The sequence below is a fragment of the Vipera ursinii genome (assembly GCF_947247035.1).
Source record: "Vipera ursinii genome assembly, chromosome: 3".
Taxonomy (NCBI): Eukaryota; Metazoa; Chordata; class Lepidosauria; order Squamata; family Viperidae; genus Vipera; species Vipera ursinii.
In genome coordinates, this window is record NC_139516.1 from 141,610,614 (window position 1) to 141,631,674 (window position 21,061).

The 21,061-nt window shown below is 43.2% G+C and overlaps 1 long non-coding RNA gene across 2 annotated transcripts; it reads left to right on the top strand.

Annotated features, from left to right (window-relative positions):
• Positions 1-269: 269 nt before the first annotated feature.
• On the top strand, positions 270-20,849 carry LOC310637829. Of its 2 annotated transcripts, none has more exons than XR_014491972.1 (3): positions 270-428; positions 7,984-8,092; positions 9,537-13,116. It is a non-coding gene; the product is annotated as an uncharacterized lncRNA (long non-coding RNA). The 2 variants fall into 2 exon arrangements; XR_014491973.1 differs by lacking the exon at positions 270-428 and adding an exon at positions 19,496-20,849 and having other exon boundaries at positions 7,144-8,092; positions 9,537-11,438.
• The last annotated feature ends 212 nt before the right edge of the window (positions 20,850-21,061 follow it).

Below are 21,061 nucleotides of genomic sequence, written 5' to 3' on the forward strand. Positions count from 1 at the left end.
TTATTACAAAGTCAGCTTAATTGCCCCCAACAATTTGGGTCCTCATTTTACCTACCTCGGAAGGATGGAAGGCTGAGTCAACCTTGAGCCTGGTGGGATGCGAACCTGCACTAATTGCAGGCAGCTGGTGTTACTTCAGGAGGCATTAGCCCACTGCTCCACCAAGGCTCTTCTTTATGTCTTCTCGGGCCTCTCTCGTTCGTGCTTCCTTTGCTTCCTTGGTCCCAGCTTCCTTCCTGTCTCTCCTCGGCTTTTCCAAGGCCAGGGAGGGAGGGAGAAGGCGGAGAGAAACGCGCTGAGGTTCGTTACCTTTCTCCAACTTAACGCCAGCCAGAGAGGAGAGAACGACAACTCCCATCATTCTCAGCCTGATTGATGGCTAGCCTCTTGATGGGAGTTATTGCCCCACACCTCTGGAAAGGCATTAGGTAAGGGACTCGGTGGCTCGGTCGGCAGTTTGGCGGGTCGAATCCCGAGTGCCCGTGTAACAGAGTGAGCGCCTGTTACTCGTCCCAGCTTCTGCCAACCTAGCAGTTCGAAAGCATGTAAAAATGCAAGTAGAAAAATAGGGACCACTACGGTGGGAAGGTAACAGCGTTCCCGTCTAGTCGTGCCGGCCACATGACCACGGAGATGTCCTCAGGCAAGCGCTGGCTCTTCGGCTTTGAAACGGAGATGAGCACCGGCCCCTAGAGTCGGAAACGACTAGCACGCATGTGCGCATGTGCGGGGGAACCTTTACCTTTACCTAAGGGATGTTCACAATTTGTGGCTCTTAGCTTTCAACGACAACCTGTTTTTTGTTTTTGTTTTTTTGCTTATCTGAGCGCGGGCGAGAAACCTAACTGACCTCAACAGAGGAATACAATCCACCCTGGCTTAAAAGACTTCTCAGGAGTAAACCCACTGAGTACTATTGTCTTTCCCGGTGGTGGTGGTAAACAATGGACCTGCGGCTCTCCTCTCAGCAAGGCATTGGGCGCTATATCTCCTGGCCTCTTTCCTCTTTCGGGAAATTCGCCCGTGCAAGTCCAATTCTGCATACGTTCACAGCCGAAAAGCAAATAGCTTAAGATTTGAAAAAAAAAAAAAAAAGGGGGCGAAAAGCGAGGATAGCTGCTTGCCATTCGGCAGTGTCTCTCTCTCTCTCTCTCTGTGTCTGTGTGTGTAAGTCCATCTGCACAGGCTCGGGACAAGTGGGACGCGACGAGGCAATTCAGTCTCCCGCGAAGGGGTGGGTGTGGCAGAAACTGGCTTGCCTCGCTTCCGTAAACTGCCCTAACAAACACCAGCTCCAAATTAATCTGATTTGTTGTTTTTTTTTCTTCCTTGCGTATGCGTGCAGAAACCGGCGGAGGGCGCTGCGCGTCCCGTCCCCCCCCTCTTCTCCTCCCCCCCCCAGAACGCGAGGGACACTGACATCCGAAGTTGTCGGAGGGATCCTGCATCCGCTCCCGGGCGTATTTATTTATTTATTTATTTATTTATTTATTTATTTATTTATTTATTTATTTATTTATTTATTTATTTTTATTTAATTAAATTTTTATACCGCCCTATTCCCGAAGGACTCAGGGCGGTTTACAGGGCAACATAAAATATGATATAAAAATAGTATAAATTAAAATAGATTAAATTACATAATTATTAACGGTATTTAAGAGGTCTCTTGATTACGATTGTTTTATTGCACTTTTTTTTAAAAAAAATCAATATATTAAAATACATAAAAACAGAACAAGAGATTTCTTCAGCAGAAAGGAAGCTGGACGAGCTGCAGGGGTGTGTGTGTGTGTGTGGGGGGGAAGAGTGGAAGGAAAACCGCCCCCCTTCTTCCTGCGTCCCGACCCCCAATTTGTCGGCAGGGAGACCAAGTGGCGCTTTTTCTCAGCATGAGCCGCAAAAGAAGGCAAATGCATTTCCCCTGGGCGTTGCTCGAAAGCAGCCCTGCAACGTCCCGTTTACGGTGCCAGAAACCTGCCTTGGTTTAAGGCAGGGGTCGGCAACCTCGGCTCTTTTATGACTCGTGGACTTCAACTCCCAGAATTCCTGAGCCAGCATAGCTGGCTCAGGAATTCTGGGAGTTGAAGTCCACGAGTCATAAAAGAGCCGAGGTTGCCTACCCCTGGTTTAAGGTAACCCCGGGTAAGTGGGGTGTGCGGGCGCCGGTTTGCTGGCTTCGGGTCTTGAGCCGACAACTTTTCCAATTTTTTTTTCCTTCTCTTTAGGGTTAAGAGCGCCCCCTGACGGAGCGGGTTGCAATCACGTCGTTTTTGAACACCCGGCTTTCTCCCACTCCGGTTGGGTGCCGTTTAGGAGAAGGCAAGCCGACAAGCCACTCACTGACTTGCAAAACCAAAATCCCTTTCTGCCCAAATGGCCCCCAAATACCAGAAAGATGAATAAGGGAAGATAGGGAAGGGGGCTGGGGGTTTGTTTTCTGCTCAGTGGTAAAGGGGATGGTGGTGAGGAGGAGGAGTGAGGAGGAGGAGGAGGAGGAGGAGGAGGAGGAGGAGGAAGATGTGCCTTGCACACTTCTGAGTTTCAAGGAGGCTTCTGGGGCACCGTGATCTGCATGGTAGAGCTGGTGGCGGCGTCAGTGATGTCACATCGCACACATCAAGCTGTCACTGTACAATGGATGCCCTTTATGTCGTGTCAGGCTTCCACCGGATGCCTGTATCTAAAGGCCCAGCCTAGTGAAGTCATGTTTTAGATCGAGCAAATTAAACTTATCTCTAGAGACATTTCTATTATTCTAGCAGAAATTGAGACTTTTTCTACGCTAGGAATTGATAACATATTCCGCCCATTGCTGGCGCAGCATAAAGCCCATCTATTAGTGATCTATGAGCACAGAAGTAGTTGAGTGATATTATAGGTCCCTGGTATGCAAAAGTCTGGTGTTTAACTTGGCAAATTGTGCTACGTCATGAGAGTTCTTTATAGAATAGAAGTGGAAGAGACCTTGGAGGTCTTCTAGTCCAGCCCCCCGCCCCCCCCCCCTGCTTAAGCAGGACAACCTATACTATCTCAGACAAGTGTCTGGCTAGCTTCTTCTTAAAAATCTCCAGCGATGGAGCGCCCAAGATTTCTGGAGGGAAGCTGTTCCACTGGTTAATTGTCCACGCTGTCAGGAAGTTTCGCCTTAATTCTAGGTTGCTTCTCTCTTTGGCCAGTTTCCAACCATTGTTTCTTGTCCTGCCCTCTGGTGCTTTGGTGAATAATGTGACCCCACCCCCCCCTCTTCTTTGTGGCAGCCCCTCAAATACTGGAATACTGCTATCATGTCTCCCCTATTTCTTCTTTTCTTTAGACTAGCCAAACCCAAGTCCTGCAGCCGTTCTTTGTATGTTTTAGTCTCCAGGCCTTCGACCATCTTAATTGCTCTTGTCTGAATTTTTTTTCAAACTCTCAACATCTTTTTTATGATATGGTTACTCGTCCCAGCTTCTGCCAACCTAGCAGTTCGAAAGCACGTAAAAATGCAAGTAGAAAAATAGGGACCACTCCGGTGGGAAGGTAACAGCGTTCCGTGCGCCTTTGGCGTCTAGTCATGCCGGCCACATGACCACGGAGACGTCCTTGGACAAGCGCTGGCTCTTCGGCTTTGAAATGGAGATGAGCACCGGCCCCTAGAGTCAGAAATGACTAGCACGCATGTGTGGGGGAACCTTTACCTTTACCTTTACCTGACCAAAATTGCTGCAATATTCCAGGTGTGGTCTTACTAGGGTTTTATAAAGCAGTACTAATACTTTGCGTGATCTTGATTCTATGCCTCTGTTTATACAACCCAGGATTGTATTAGCTTTTTTGGTGGCGGTGCACACTGCTGGCTCATGGTCAAGTGATCATCCACGAAGAAGCAAAGCCCCATCTGCGGGATGCAGGCAGTACACAAAACCATGCCCCCTCCAGTCCGTGGAAAAACCTCTCTCCACATAACTGGTCCCTGGTGCCGAAAAGATTAGGGAGCTCTGCACTAGGACTCCAAGGTCCCTCTCATGGTTACTGTTTTCAAGCCAGGATTCACCCAGTCTGTACTTGTTCCTTTGATTTTTTCCTGCCTAAATGTAAAACTTTGCTTTTCCCCCACATTGAAATTCATTTTGCTGGATAGGGCCCATTGTTCAAGTTTGTCAAGATCTTTTTGGATCCTGAGTTTGTCTTCTTGGGTGTTGGCTACTCCTGCCAGTTTGGTGTCATCTGCAAATTTGATGAGTTCCCCTTCAATTCCCTCCTCTAAGTCATTGATGAAGATATTGAAGAGTACTGGGCCTAAGATGGAGCCTTGTGGTACCCCACTGCTTACTTCTCTCCATGTGGATGGAGTGCCGTTGAGGACTACTTGTTGAGTATGGTTTGCCAGCCAGCTACAGATCCATCTGGTGGTGATGTTGTCTGTGGGTTTGTGGTGCTGGTTTTAACTCAGTATGCTATGTGAACATGGTCATCCTCAAACAATGACTAACGACTTAGCACTAGTCTAAGCCCAACAATTGTGACTTAATGTGATCAGTGATCTCAGCTGATCGGTTATAATCAGAAGTCTCACTGGATTAGAGCAAAGGGTCTCCAAAACAGGACACGAGGGCAACTGCAGTAGAAATCATGCACCAATGATGCAAATTTACAAATACCGTTGTCCTCCTGCTGACGCCTATTTGTACCTCTCTGCTTTTATTCCTATAAATTGGCGTTGAGAGGCTACAAAATCTGATTTCAGACATAAATTGGCAAATAACTTCACTATCCATCAAATTCTGTGATTTCTTATTCAGTTCATCCTGATCGATTCCCCCCCCCGCCCCGCCCCATGGTTAAAAACATACAGGTAGTCCTCGACTTACAGCAGTCTGTTTAGTGACTGTTCAAGGTTCCATCAGCACTGAAAAAAGTGACTTGTGACCATTTTTCGCACTTATCCCCCTCGCAGCATCCCCGGGATCACGCGATCAAAATTCAGGCGCTTAGCAACTGGTTCACACTTATGACGGTGGCAGTGTCCCGGGGTCATGTGATTCCCCTTTTGCCACCTCTTGACAATCAAAGTCAATGGGGAAGCCAGACTTGCTTAACAACTGTGTGACTGACTTAACAACTGCAATGATTTGCTTAACAGCTGTAGCAAGAAAGGTCGTAAAATGGGTCAAACCTCACTTAACAAATGTCTCATTTAGCAACATGCATTTTGGGCTCAGTTGTGGTCGTACGTCGAGGATTACCTGTACAGTCTTTGAACCCCAGTGGCTGTGGATAAATCTCCACAGATGAGGATTACTACTAGTCCACTGTCTTTGCTGAATCTTCATCGTACAATGCGTTCTTTCTGAACACCAGAAATCCAGGTGGTGATTTTTCAACCCGCCATTCCCCAACAGGACGATGTCGCAATGAAGAATGCACTGCTTTCTGCCACTATTCATTTGAGAGATTTGGGAGGAGCAGGCTGGCAGTCCGAATGTGATTGCAATTGCCAGGCATTTCACCTTAATGAAAATTGTGCAAGCAGTTTTGATAAGTTACAAATTGCCTCTTCTATTTCAATCCCAAGGCATGCCAAGCCAACACCCACAGAACAGACACTGAGGTCACCTCCTCATTTATGACCAGCTAAATCTTCTAAGAAGAGATGACTGGGAGGCGGGATGGGGACAGACCAAAGCGGAGCTGTGGGAAGAAAAAAGAAAGAAAGAAAAAAAGAAAAGAAAGGAAAAGACCTATCTTCTAAATATGTAAAACCGAGATGCAATCTCTAGCTCATTTACTTTGGGAGTAAGCCCCGCTGAATTCAGTTTAGTTTATTTCCTGTGGCACCAGCTTGGATGGAATGGCAAAGGATTATTTTGAAACACATAAACAGTGGGATTCCAAGGTGTAGTCTCTTGCAGTTGTAGGGACAGCTTAAGCTAAGAAACTGGCCCATTCAGAATAGACCTAATTGGTGATAATTACTAGGGTGGTTAGTGATCTTCCCTTATCTGTAGTTTTTGTGTTTCACCAAATATATTATTTGCATTTCATGGCTATTTAAGGCCTACTGTTTACACTTTTAAAAACGGATAAACAGCCCTTTGAAAAGAAAGAAAAAGTTGATCACTACAACTTGGGGGGGACTTGTCCGGACTACCACATATAACAGGAATGGGCAACTTTTGGGTGGCTCAGACTACTAAATATTTTTGAAGCCGCAAGGACTACAATACATGGGGACAATGCAGTATATACATATATGATCAGCATTCCCCCCTCCCTCTTTGTTTTGTTAAAGGAGGTTGGTTTTTTTTAAAAAATGTATGTTGCAGGTATTCTTGGAGTCCCCAGGGGTAAAAATTCTTGGCTCAAGGAAACCATTTTTTAAAACCTGTTTTTGACTCCACACTTTCATGAGCTTGTTAGGCTGTGGGATCAGAGTTTGGCCACCTTTGATTTTAACTGAATCTTTTCAAAGTATATTTCGCAGAGAAGCATGTTCACTCACCTGCTTTTTTTCCTTCTTTAAAGGAATATTTGAAAACCACTACTACCTCCATTTGTCTCCTTAAATTAGCTTCTTGTATAAGATAGATGGTTAAGAATGGCAATAAGAGTTTGAAGTAGTACATTTGTCCCTATCAATAAAACTTCAGATTGCTGGTAGATTATCATGTGGTTGATGGCCTGTCTATGAAAACTGGTTTCTCCCAATTATATTTCTGTGAAACAATTTCATTCTAAATATCCTTGCACAGCAATATTATATTTTTTTAAATTCATTTTTGACACAGAGAATTAAAACAGGCAACCCCCTTTCTATAATAAGAAAGTGCTAAATGAGAAACCTGTGAATTGTCATAATGGAAGGAACTGAAGAGGATCTGCTGCAAAGTAAGCGGTATGAGGTTCATGAAACTCACCTTTTGAAGGATATAGATTAAGAACCATATTGCAAAGAAAGTTAAGAAGAACAATATCACCTTATTTAAACATATTTGGACTAGCCAGCCAACTAGCAATAGCACTTAAATACCACTTCACAATGCTTTACAGCCCTCTCTAAGCAGTTTACAGAGTCAGCATATATCGCCCCCAACAATCTGGGTCCTCATTTTACTGACCTCAGAAGGGTGGAAGGCTGAGTCAACCTTGAGCCGATCAGGATTGAAGGAATCAAACTCCTGGCAGTGAGCAGACTTAGCCTGCAATATTGCATTCTAACCACTGTGCCACCATGGCTCATAGGCCAAGCTAGGTAGGCCATTGGACTATTAAATGATGGGTGTTCAAGAGGTGCTAGAACAGGGGTGTCAAACTGCTGGCCCGCAAGCCGGACGCATCATCCGGAAACCATGCCCACCCCATTGCCGGCAATGGCAAAACCGTCCCGATACGTTGCGCAACGTCATGTGAGGTTGCGAGTTTGACATGTCTGTGCTAGAATTTATACTCTTGAGGATTTTGTACATAGCGAAGGAAACAAATTGAACATTGAATCAAACTTTTCACTGGAGGCATAAATTACCAACCTCAAATTATCCTACTTTGAACACATTATGCAAGGTTTACCTCTCTGAAAAAGCCTCTAATTCCGGGATAGTTGGAAGGAAAGGGAAGACAACAACCATCAGCAAAGTGGGTGGACTTTGATGATGGTTTATGATTGGAAAACCTGAAGGGCCAAGTTAGGGATGGACTGTCATGGGGAAAATATATGTGCTTGCTAAGAGTAGATACTATTTTGATGGCATATAATAAATCAATCAAAGAGGAAGATAAAGAAATGGCAAAGAAGTTGCATGCATTATTTCACTCCTGGGATATAGGATGGGTTCACTTGCCTGTTTTGGAGGGGAATCAGTTGGACTGTTACAAGAGACAAGCTATAAGCTTCAGTGACGTTTTAAAACAAATAAATCCTAAGTCTATCCGCCATCCATTTGGGGGGTTCCTTAAAAACTAAAATGTGAAATTGCTTATAAAAATATACAACTTCTCTTTAAGATCAGCAGCTACTCCTGAGGACTGGAAAATCGCCAAAGTAATTCCAGTTTTAAAAAGGGGATTGAAGGAGGATATAATGAAGATATCGGCCAATTAACATTTGTTCTAGGTAAGTGTGTAATAGTATGGTAAAAGTATATTACCGTAATTAAAAAAAAAGAAAATAACCAAACATTTAGAAGACTTTGCTGAGAAATAACCAATACAGCATTTGCCACAATACGTTTTGTCTTCTAACTTATACATTTTTTTGAGAGGACAACAAGGATGTACATTATTTGACATTAACTATTGTTTTCCTGAACTTTCAAAAATCCTTTGGTGAGGCTGAAATATTTTTATATGCTTTAGTAAATAGCAATGATACAAAAAAGAAGTATCAAATTCATCTTTCAAATATACAGCCACTGATAAATCATACAGCAAAAGTTAGCAATGAACACAAACAGCCTGTATATAGTATAAAATAAACATGAGGGAAATTGGGATAAGAGGACAGCATTGAAGATAAAAGAACAGAAAACTGATTACAAAACATGACATTGAAAAAGGGAATAAAATTACATGTTTAGAGAGTGCAACCAAATGGGGCTCTCCATGGTTGGAATCAGATTTTTTTAAAAACTTGCTTCTACATAATTTGATGTTATAGGGCAGGTGTTATGTATCCAGGTGCAGGCATCTGCATAGCAACAGCCACCGGGGGCGTGGCCTGGACGGTTTTGGCGGGAAACCTAGTTTTGGCGGGAAACCTAGGGCCAACCCCATTGGCTGGCCGCCTGCCTGGCTAGATATATAAGGAGGCCAGGTAGCCCTTGTTCTCCAGTATGCACCCCCCCACAATAAAGAGCTGAACACGTACTCCGGCTGGCGTCTCTTCCTTGCATCAGACCCACTACTTTATAGCAGGGGTCTTCAGACTTGGCCCTTTTATGACTTGTGGACTTCAACTCCCAGAATTCCTCAGCCAGGCACGTTGGCTGAGGAATTCTGGGAGTTGAAGTCCACAAGTCCTAAAAGAGCCAAGTCTGAAGACCCCTGTTATAGGGCAATAGCGAGAGGCTGAAATTTGCTGATGATATAAAAATTTGGGGATAGAAAAATCCAAAGGGGATTGATTGCACTGCTGTTGTTGGAGGCAGAAGGGTAGGAACTGCAAGAGAAATACAGCAGACGTCTATTGCGAGGTAACTGAAGTAACTTCACCCTATGGCACAATTCAGGAGGCATTCCAATAACAAGAGCAGGAAAGAACCCAACGCATAACCAAAAGTGCTATTAAGAGCCACTAAATCACCTGAAGGTATCTCAATTAAGCAGATTGCAATCTTCACCCTGCTGCAGCAATTGCTATTAAGGATCCTGGGCACTTTGACTGAGCTGTTCTAATTAGACAGATTGCCTGATAAGGCACGTTTAAATCAAGCAAGCAAGCTGAGCCCATCTTTTCTCTGGCTTCCACTTGCTGCCAGCCATTGTCTCTGTGTTTTTGCATGTTCTGTATTTTACCCTGTGGGGTTGCAGTGCATTTACTTGGGCCTTTGTTTCTGGAGAGAGGTGGAAAGGGACCTTCACTCCGGTCTTGGTGAGGACTTCCAGGTGCACAGAGGCAAGAATAGCACCATCTGGTTCAAGAAACCATGTTGCTGGCCAATGGCCTTTTGAATATAAATCACCATCTCATCAAACAGCTACTGGAGCCCTTCTTTTGCATTGGAAGATTTCACGTCTTGCATTAGCTGGTGATCTCATACTATTCCTCTGAATTAAAAACAATACTGTTTTTTTTAAAGGCCTTTCCCCATTTTCAGTGGAAAAAGAAAAGAAATATCTGCGGAAATGTTGTAGGTCGTAGATTTTCTGTTGTTGTTGTTGTTAGCTGCGAAGTCGTGTCCGACCCATGGCGACCCCATGGACAATGTTCCTCCAGGCCTTCCTGTCCTCTACCATCTTCTGGAGTCCATTTAAGCTCATACCTACTGCTTCAGTGACTCCATCCAGCCACCTCATTCTCTGTCATCCCCTTCTTCTCTTGCCCTCAATCTTTCCCAGCATTAGGCTCTTCTCCAGTGAGTCCTTCCTTCTCATCAGGTGGCCAAAGTATTTGAGCTTCAACTTCAGGATCTGGCCTTCTAAAGAGCAGTCGGGGTTGATCTCCTCTAGGACTGACCGGTTTGATTGCCTTGCAGTCCAAGGGACTCACAGGAGTCTTCTCCAGCACCATAGTTCAAAGGCCTCAGTTCTTTGGTGCTCAGCCTTTCTTATGGTCCATAGATTTTCTATCTATGGCTTAAAGTGCTTGTAGACTGTAGACTAAAGTCTAGAAATGTATGATGAGTCTTTCAATTTCCAATTAATTACCAGTGGATCCTCCTCATATTCTTTCACCATTGACCATTCTCATTAGGACTTGTGGGAATCATGATATTTAAAAATAGCTGCAGCATCATCCCTGTTTCACACAAAGTCTTTCTCTGTTATGCACATTTTAAGATAAAATATTTCAAAATGTAGCCTAGAAACAGTATGTCTCTAAGAATTTGTTCTGGAATATATCTATTCTTTGAAATACCATTTTTAGAATAAGTAACCCGAGTGAGGATTGCAGTCTTGCAGGACCAATACCAAAAACAGCATAACATTTCCATTGGAATGACAAAGCCTAGATTCTTTTTCCTTGATCTTATTCATAATTTTCATTTTTTTTAAAGTGGTACAGCATTTTGATAAACTAGCATAGTGTCACCAAAACCAAACTTTGAGATAATTTTGTTCCAGATTTGGTCCTGATTGAAGTTAAGAATTTCAGTTGGACTCTCTTTGCTATTACAACATCGATTCTAAGTATCCATATTCAGTCTCTTCCATCAGCTCAATCTAGTTATAAAACTGATCCCCAGCCTAGCACTCATTAAATCCAGCTACTACTTTAAGGCCCGTGAGATTTAACGGACTCCAGAAGACGGTAGAGGACAGGAAGGCCTGGAGGAACGTTGTCCATGGGGTCACGATGGGTCGGACACGACTTCGCAACTAACAACAACAACAACAAACTTTAAGGCCAATTTTTGCAGGAAGGTCTACACTGGAAAGTTGCACGGCAGCCAGGTAAACATTGCAGTTTCAAAGCATATGGATTTATGTACAGATTACTGAAAAGTAAGTCCTCTGGATGCTGATAATTCTTATTTCCAGACCAGGTTGCAAGATTTAAGGAAGGAAGGACATCTATATGGAGAGAACCTATTTCTCAGGGGAATAACATTTGACCTCTAGGAACAATTCAGCATTCTTGCGCTTCTCCACCTAAACTGTGAATGGATGTTGGCAAAGCAGAGCTTACTATGCAACTTCATCGGATTCAGTAATTTTTTTGTATTGTCCCTGAAGTCCCTCCATCATTTGCCACCACTTTTAATTTCTAATGTGTGGGAGAAGGTTCTGCCCAATATATGGTGAGTAATCACATTGAACTAACTGAATTTAACACCATAACTGCATGAGACTCACTTTGTATTCTATTAAATCAAAATTAGTTTGTTCTATCGTCTGCACTCCATTCTCTCCCAGTGGGAGTGAGGTCACGAAGCACATTACTTGAACGCCTCAGGCAACCATAGCCTAAACACAGGTCCAATGTCCTGTGCCGGATGGGTCTTGGAGTCTGATTGATGTTCTTGGTCTTCAACGTCCATCAGCAAAGCTAGGTTGCCTAACAACCAGAGATAGAGGAGCTAAAAACAAGATCTGAGACACTTGCATCCATTGCAAGTCACAATTATATTAATATGATGCTATGTGCATTCCTACATAATCATGCGGTTCATGGAATCATGTGTTTGTGTCAACATATCTGTCCCATGTACATATGTAATTTGCATGATGAGAAGATGATGCGGGTGTTGTCACCTGCCCCCTCTTACTGACCATTCGCAGGTGCCACCAATCTTAAAGGTACCCATGCTGTTGGAGTTAACTCTAACAAACCTCTTGCAAAAGACTCCTTACTGACTCTCCTGGAGGTTGAACTGTCCATCAGACACAAAAACCTTTCTCTCCCTTTTTATTTTTATCAGGCATATTTAGTGGAGTCTTGTAAATACTGTTGAGAAGTGACTCTTTTGGCCCAGAGAAGCACGTAGCTGTATAAATTGAAACATGATGCTGATAATCAAGGCTTGGAGAATGTGTTTAGTCTACTCTTGGATGGATAACGAGAATGTGTTTCAGTGAATACTTTTACAGGCAATGATTGTTAATGTGTTAGGAGAAGTTTTCAACCTAAACTCTTTGATAGCTACAGAAATGTATTTGAATCACATGAAGAAAAGAGGAATGAATAGCTTCCTGCAACTGCTAATAGATTTTTTTTTGTTTCCAAAAACCCAGTCATTCCACAATGACATAGATCAGATAGGCAAATGTGGTTTTTATTTTTTTGAGAAATAGCTAACGGAAAGGCCTTTCCCCGCTATGCCATAGAAGGCAAAATGAACCTGGGATGTTTTAGTTTTAGAACATTGTCAGATAAAGGAGTGGACAAATTCTTGGTGAACTGCCATTGGTCATCCAAGGAAGTTACAACATGGAAACAAGCCACAAGGAACAAATTGAAACTTGGTAGCTTTTTGCATTTTTTTTCCCCCACAGAGGTATTTTCGTTTATCAGACACGAGTAATAAATATTAAAGGTAAAAATAACAAAGTGAACTTTGGCATCCTTTTTGTTTAAGATGAAAAGAATGCTATGACAAGGATTATTAGATCCTGGAATGCCTACGTCAAAGAGGCAGAGTGGTGTAGCGGTCAACAGTATTAGAGAGGCCCTACAAAGATATCGGCTGAAGTCCCCTCTCCCGTAGTGACTGGATGATTTTGGCAAGATAGTCTCTTTTAATTCAATCTACTTCAGAAGGCTGCTGTTGTGGGGACAAATGGGAAGACGTAGTGCTGTTCACAGGATTTTATACTCCTAAACAAGAGGTGGTATATAAGTCTAAGTAGGTCAAGGTTTCCCCTGTCCAGTCATGTCCAACTCTAGGGGCAGTGCTCATCTCTGTTTCTTAGATGAGAGAGCCAGCATTGTCTGAAGACATTTCTGAGGTCACGTGGCCAGCACAGAATTCTGTTACCTTCCCCCTGAAGTGGTACCTATTTATCTACTTGCATTTGCATGCTTTCAAACTGGGGCAAGTAACCAGCGCTCTGTCACACGGTACTTGGGGCTTGAACTGCCAACCTTTTCTAACTACACAGTAAAAAAAAGACCCCCTAAATATCAGCTTAGAAATTAATGCTGAGCTGCTGGCCATTTGGGGGCTTTTGCCCAGGTTCGCCTGGTGCGCCAGTTGCGGCCCTATCTGGACCGGGAGGCCTTGTGTACGGTCACTCATGCGCTCGTGACCTCTCGCCTAGACTACTGTAACGCTCTCTACATGGGACTTCCCTTGAAGACTACTCGGAGGCTCCAACTGGTACAGAATGCGGCCGCGAGAGTTGTCTTGGGAGTTTCCCGGTACTCCCATGTTACACCTTTGCTCCGTGAGCTGCATTGGTTGCCAGTTGTCTTCCGGGTAAGGTTCAAGGTTTTGGTTATGATCTTTAAGTCCCTACATGGCATGGGTCCGCAATACCTCGAGGACCACCTGCTGCCGGCGTCGACTCCCCTCCGCCCTGTGCGCGCCCACAGAGAGGGCCTCCTCAGGGTGCCTCCTGTCAAGGAATGTCGACTGGTGGCCCCCAGGGGGAGGGCCTTCTCTGTGGGTGCTCCGGCGTTATGGAACCAACTGCCGGTCGAGCTCCGGATGGCATCAGACCTCCGATCCTTCCGTCGCGGGTTGAAGACCCATTTATTTGAACTAGCGGGTCTGGCCTGATGGGGGTACCTGGGTTTTTTATTGGTTTGTTTTATTATTCTGGTTTTAACTTGGGCATTAATTTAATTATTTTTTAATGTTTGTATTGGTGTTTATATTTATGCCCTGTGAACCGCCCTGAGTCCCTTTGGGAGAAGGGCGGTATAAAAATCTCAATACATCTAAATCTAAATCTAAATCTAAATTTTCTCACCATTAATTATTTGCCTCTCTATCCCATCTATACTATAGCACTCTGCATTTTGATCCTGAATTTCAGCTGTAGGTGATTTAGTGAAAGGTTGCTTTCACATTTTCCTTACCTTCTCCCTCCCTCCAATCCTATAACACTAAATACAGGTATGGATAAAAGCATGCATAAACCCAATAGCCTAAATCTATAAAGAATCACATCTGACATGATTGATAGCTTGAAAATACTCAGTGGGATTTTTTTTTGCTTTGAACAGTAGATTTCCCAGCTGGATCTCAAAATGTCATAGTGTTTTTTTAAATTCTACATTATATCATTTTTAAATGAAAAACCTATGATACAAATAAGTTAGAATAAAGCCAAACCTGCCCCTGCTCAAATTAATGCATTTGGATCTTCTTGCCTTTAGAGTTGGGAGGATACATTTGACATTATCTGTTCATCTTTCAGAAAGGGAATATCTAATTCTGAAGCTTTTATCAGCAGATCTCAATGAACATATTTTATGAGTTCTGTGCCTTTTGTAGAGTTTGCAACTACTAATATAAATGTTAAATAGAGGAGCTCCAATTGAGGTTGCAAGAGCAGAGACATACTGTATGTTAGATGTCTTTCTGTGCAGGATATAATCTTAGATGGCTATGATGCAAACTAATAGTAACTATGATGTTGGTCCAGAAACTACTTATTATTTTAATAAAAGGAGACATGTTGAAGATGACCTAAGAGAGTAAGAAAAATGATAAATAGTAATTGTATTGGGGCAAATGTTAATGGCTCCGTAGGTGTTTTGCTTCTAGACAAAGTCTACCATCGATATTAAAAACTTAATGAGTTTGTCTGCAAACTTCCCCATGCTTCCTCCTACCTCACTTCTCTTTGTTTGCAATAGTCTTGGCTCTTGGGTTATGTGGCTTCTCATTTCCTCTTGCTCACTCATTTTAGATTGCCTCATTTACCAGTTTATTAACAAGCATCATTACTTTGTGGATACTCTCCAAAAAAAGGCTGCAACCAGCCATCTTTCTTCGCCCCTTCTTTGGATTTAAAATGATGTGGATTTTTTTTTAAAAAAAGTACCTAATGCAGACATGTCAAACACAAGGCCCGGGGGCCGGATCCGGCCCGCGAAGTGGTTTCATGTGGCCTGCAAAGCCATTCTGGAAACAGTGAGGAAACGGCCCCCGCTGCCTTGGCCCTGGCCCAGAGACCCTCCTCCTGCCAGAGACCCTCAGATCTGTCCCACTCCTGCCCAGACCCCCATAGGCACCCTTGATGCGAATGATGTAGAGCTGGCCACGCCCACCCAGTAGGCCATATGCACTGTAGCCACGCCCACCCAGTAGGCCACGCCCATCCTGGCCATACCCACCCGGCCCCCTGAGGGCAACCGCAATGCTGATGCGGCCCTCAGTGAAATTGAGTTTGACACCCCTGACCTAATGTCTAACAAACATGTTCTTAATAAGTAACACAATTATTCTGTGTCCTTCTAGATGTTGTTGAAGGACAATTCAGTGGCATATGAATTCAGGATTCTCCACCTCTAGGTCTGCTGGGGAGCTGTTGGGGTTCAAACAAACATCTGTGGGGAAATGGGTTCCTTACATTTTTTTTTTAAAAAAGTAAATCCACAGTAAAAATGGAACCCTTAAATCTATATTATTTAGAGAAATAAGGAAATCCATTGGAACCCGAAGAGGTTGCAGATGCAAAGAGCAGCTTCAATAAATAATAATAATAATAATTGAGCACACTGGGAAGGCCTGGGAGGAGAGGTTGGTTGTCTATTTGCACTTTTTATACAGTCCCAGTGGCCCTTGTGATTGGCGTTCTCATTATTTGTCATTTTCGGTATCTGACGGTGATAAGTGGATTCAACCTCTCTACACTTTAGCTTTTTATTTTATGCATGTGCAAAGCAGTGAATGGGTTTGAGTATGTTAAAACACGGGGGGGGGGGGTGAAGCAAAAAGTTAGCTCATCTGTGCAATATGTTCCTGTATTTGCACCTCCTTTCCTTGTTTGGTGCTGACATACCTATCTTGCTGGCTCAGCCCAGTTTCAAGGCTTCCTTGCATTAGCTGCCATCGCATTTGGATCTCAAAGCAAGCAAGTGCTCAGAATGCACTCTGACTATTGTGAACAATCTGCAGGTAGCAATGTTAGCATCCACTGAAACAATCTGACCACATCTGTAAAACAGCTGCATGCAGCAGAGAAGCCAGTGGACCATGAGGTGAAATTGGGAGTGGCTCTATCATTTATGGAACAGGCCACTCCGAAGTAGAAGGGCAGCTGCTGCAAGGTTACAATAAAACCAACAGTTTCAATGACTGATGATGGCAAATTAAAACAAGAAGAAGAAAGAAAATCCATGAGCTCCCTATAAATATAGACCTGGATCACAAGAACTAAGGTTAAAACATGTCTGGCAGCTTGCACTCTTGTCTATCATTTCCACACTTCAGAATCATTGGTGAGGATGCTTAAAAAATTGATTTAACAAATTTCAAAAATTAACATGCAGAAGGCATTCTTTTATGTCTACGACATCATAAAGCCAAAGTTACACTGACCAATTTTAATAAATTGAACATGGGGGGTCAGAGCCAGCCCTAGTAGTAAGCAGAGTGAGCAACCCACTTCAAGCAGCACATTGGAGGTGTGACTGAATGGCAACAAAGAGTCATTTGCTTAATTAGTTGCTAAGATAGTATGCTTGCAACAGTGCGGGGAAAAATCTGCAGATTTTTCAATCTCATGAGGCCAGTAAATATAGCTAATTATATGCAGTGAACCTGGTGATGGATGCTTGTATGTCATGACCAAACAAGGAAAGGAGGTATCATTTCTTCAGATTCAAGTTGTTGGTCTATACCAGGGGTCAGCAACCTGAAACAGTGAAAGAGCCACTCGGAACCAGTTCCCTCACAAAAGGAAAAACTGGGAGCCGCAAAAAATGTGTACACATGCGCGTACATGCGCACATGCGCAGAACAGGGTTTGACTGAAGAGTGGAGCCAAGGCGAGATATGCACCTACCCTGCATATTTGAATTGATTGGTTGAACTTTTTTTAGTCCCACTTTTTTATTTTTTTTGGACTGCACATGGCAGAGGACTGGGAGCCGCAGGAGATGGCTGAAAGAGCCGCATGCGGCTCTGGAGCCGCGGGTTGCAGACCTGTGGTCTATACAAAATCAGGAGGAATCTGGTAACATTTTGAAGGCATGAGTGGCAGCAAACTATATCAGTGATATGGCTGATTAAGGCGGTTCTCTTCCAATGGTTGCTGCCTTGTGTTTCCCTTAATATGGGTCTGGATAATATCTGACCCATGTGAGCTGGATAAACCCTTTGATCTTACCTCCCTGTGTAAGTTGCTAAGACTCTTGTTGTCCAAGGAGCAATGTATGGAGTATTTCTACATTTTCCCCAACTCCTCTGTCCTCAGTCTAAAAGGACTTTTTAACAAAACAAAACAAAACAAAACAAAACAAAACCCTAAAGAAAAAGAAACGTTCAGGGAAATTTCCATAGTTTTGAAGAAAACTTGCACTTCCCTTAGTTACAAGGTTATTTTAGAGTGTGTGAACGTCCTGCCTTCCACCGAACAATCATCACTCCAACAGTGAATAACCTGTCTGGCCTCCTCTCAACCCCAAGGGAGAACATCAGGAAACAGAGCGATGATGATGACGAGGTCTACAAGAGGAAAATAAAAAGCTCAACAAAAGAGCTCCATGCCACGATACAACAAGCTGAAACAAATCACTCGAAAGAAATTCTGAGCTAATTCTAAAGTTCCCTGAGAATGAGGCTGAGAATCAGAAAGCTCTTTTTTTCCACCACCACCCCCCTCCTGCAGGATCTCTTTTCTGTAGGTTAGACTGGGAAGTCGTTAGGTATTCTAAAAGAAGCCGAGGGCAAACTACTGGGGTGTTGACACCCAAAAATGACATGGATGTGTCCCCGATGTCATCAAGATTCAACATGGAGACATTGCGTTGATGCCAGGACCATGTAAACGCAACCATTGACCAAAAAGGACCTTTGCATTTTGAAGAGCCATTTGCATTTCACAATTTCTACCTATCAACCAAATGGGATGAATACATAGTAGCTTCCGTTGAATCAGTGTGGATTGCTTTAGGGCAGGGCTTTTCAACCTTTTCACCCACTGTACCACTTTTAGGATATGGCAATATCCGAGTACCACCAGTCGCCTTGCAAGGTGTCAAAAACTTAATGACACCCACCCCCCAAAAAGGCAAAAAAGTGATAAAGTACAGGTAGTCCTCACAACAGTTTGTTTAGTGACTGTTCGAAGTTACAATGGCACTGAAAAAAGTGCCCCCCAAGCCACAGCTGAGCAAGACACCTGCCTGCCCGCCCAGAGGCACTCTTCCTCCTGTCCGAGGTTTTCATTGTTGTGAGCATTTCTGTTGAGGATTGGCAGCGAGGGTGGGGTGGGGTGTTTGGTTTTTATTTCCCCCCCTCTGCTGGGTGGTTGCAGCAGGTTTTGGTCACTTCACATGACCCTGGGACACTGTGACCATCATAAATATGAATCAGTTGCCTAGCATCTGAAACAATCACAAAATCCTGGAGATGCTGCAACATTTCAGCTGATCAGCACTTCTTTTGGGCTCAGCAGAAGCACCAGGATCAGTGCCGAGCTCCAGCTGGATCCTGGTGCTTCTGCTGAGCCCTGACAGCCCTGCAGCTCCATCCGTCTCTCGCTCAGGCTTGTGCGGTGCTGCCACCAGTTCAGCTCATTACCCTCCCCCGCTACCACTTTTCTAGGATGGTCACGTACCATCTGCCAGGTGCCAATGTACCACAGGTGGTACCCCTACCACTGGTTGAAAAGCCCTGCTTTAGGGAATTAGGGACACAGGGAAGGCTAATTGTGAGCTTTTGTAGTTGGAAAACAGACCAGGGCTGGTGAGAGTTTGATCGATTTTTAAAATTATGAAGGGAGCAGAAGGAAACAAGCCCAGGTTTTTTCTTCCATGGCTCTTGGATGTTTCAGGGTTTCTCTTCCCCCTAGTTTGGGGAGGAATTACTGCCAAGCATTTTGGAGTCTCTTCTGCTAGTATTTTTTTTAAAAAAAACAAATAATGACTGCCAATAGATTGACATTATATCTGATAAAACAAATAGAATAGCTAAGGCTATTCTCAGCATTCTTCCCTTCCCAACTTTATTTAGTAATAGTTAAAGAAAAAGAAGTAGGGTCAGTGGGAGAAAGAACTGGCAACCTGATTAATGCATAGCACCGTAGTGCTAACAAGAAAAGATGTGCATGAAATGTATATTTTTAGATATAATTTGGCTCCAGTCCTGTGCAAAACTCAGTTGTATATATTTCCAAGAAAATACACGAATGCTTGGGTTATTAATTTCTTTCCTCTTGTTTTTGTGCATCTTTGCTCTAGGTTACAGCCTGTCAGGTTGGGAAAGACCACACACAAGTCAATGCTGAACTCTTGGCTACTACGTGGACACATATTCCATGCAGTTTTCTTGGCAACAAAATGAGAATAGTATATCACAACCTTCTCCCCAAATGTTTTTTCCACAACTGTCAACACAAACCTAAAACTTGGATTCCTTGATATCCTCTCAGCTTCACTTGGCTTTCAAGACCAGACAAAGTCTTGAAAGCGTGGTTTTATACAGTTAGTAAGACCAATTTAAGACAGGGATATTCGCTTCTGTGAATGAGTATTGGAATGTATTGTTAACTAGTCCATTTATAGCAATAGCACGTAGACTTTTATACCGCTTCACAGTGCTTTTACAGCCCTCTCTAAGTGGTTTACAGAGTCAAACCCAACAATCTGGGTCCTGATTTTACCTACCTCAGAAGGATGGAAGGCTGAGTCAACCTTGAGACGGTGAGGACTGAACCCCTGGCAGTCAGCAGAATTAACCTGCAATACTGCAATACTAACAACTGCACCACCATGGCTCATACGCACATTTTTTTTGCAAGTTTCACTATTTTAATGGGCTTTATTAATAGGAAGCTGCACATGGAGTCTTTTTTAATTTTCATTTGTATGGTACGTTAGAACAAATTGAATTATTAAAAGTAAGGGAAAAGAAAAGTATCTGAGGCTACAATCCTTCTGAGAAGTGAACTCATTCCTGAGCACTGTCAGGATTAACACTGGGTGGAGCAGGCATCTTTTCAGACTTTAGCCTGCATCAGAGTGGCCAGATAATGTTGATTTTGAGGGTGGTCATGTTTGATTTTCAAGGGTTGTGAAATGGACATGCTGACCAATATGTTATTGCATACCTGAATCTGTTGTGGAAGTTCCAGAGATATTGTCCTGGGAGATTTACATTGCTTGCATTAACAACTTCCTGTCCGACTTCTAGTGTTAATTAGAGAGCAAATCAAGGATGATTATCTTATCTCACCAATTATTGCTGTTTTAAGTGAATGGTCACACGTTGTGCTTCAATTGGATTCACAGGCTGGGTGTACTTTATTTGGTGGCTATTGTGCTTCATGTCTCCATATTTGCAGATGTACCTCATCCCATAGTCCAAAACGAAATTGGGCTAAAAATCTCAGCCTCACCAATGAAATTATTAAATGTCAATGATTACTTTCTAAAGACCTTGGCTACCAGACATTAAAATACGTATATAAAGGTTGTAGTTGTTATTGTTTTCAATTTACAGTGCATTCAGAAAGTATTCAGACCCCCTTCATTTTTGACAATTTTGTTATGCTGCAGCCTGATTCTATAGTTGTTTAAATTCATTTTTCCTCCTCGTTAATCTACACTCAGAACCCCATAATGACAAAGTGAAAACAGAATTTTAGAAATGTCTGTATATTTATTAAAAAGAAAAAACATGCATAGTATTCAATAGGGTTCAAGTCAGGGCTCTAGCTGGGCGACTCTGGGACATTCACAGAGTTGTCACTAAACCACTCCTATGTTGTCTTGACTGTGTGCTTAGATTGTTGTCATGTTGGAAAG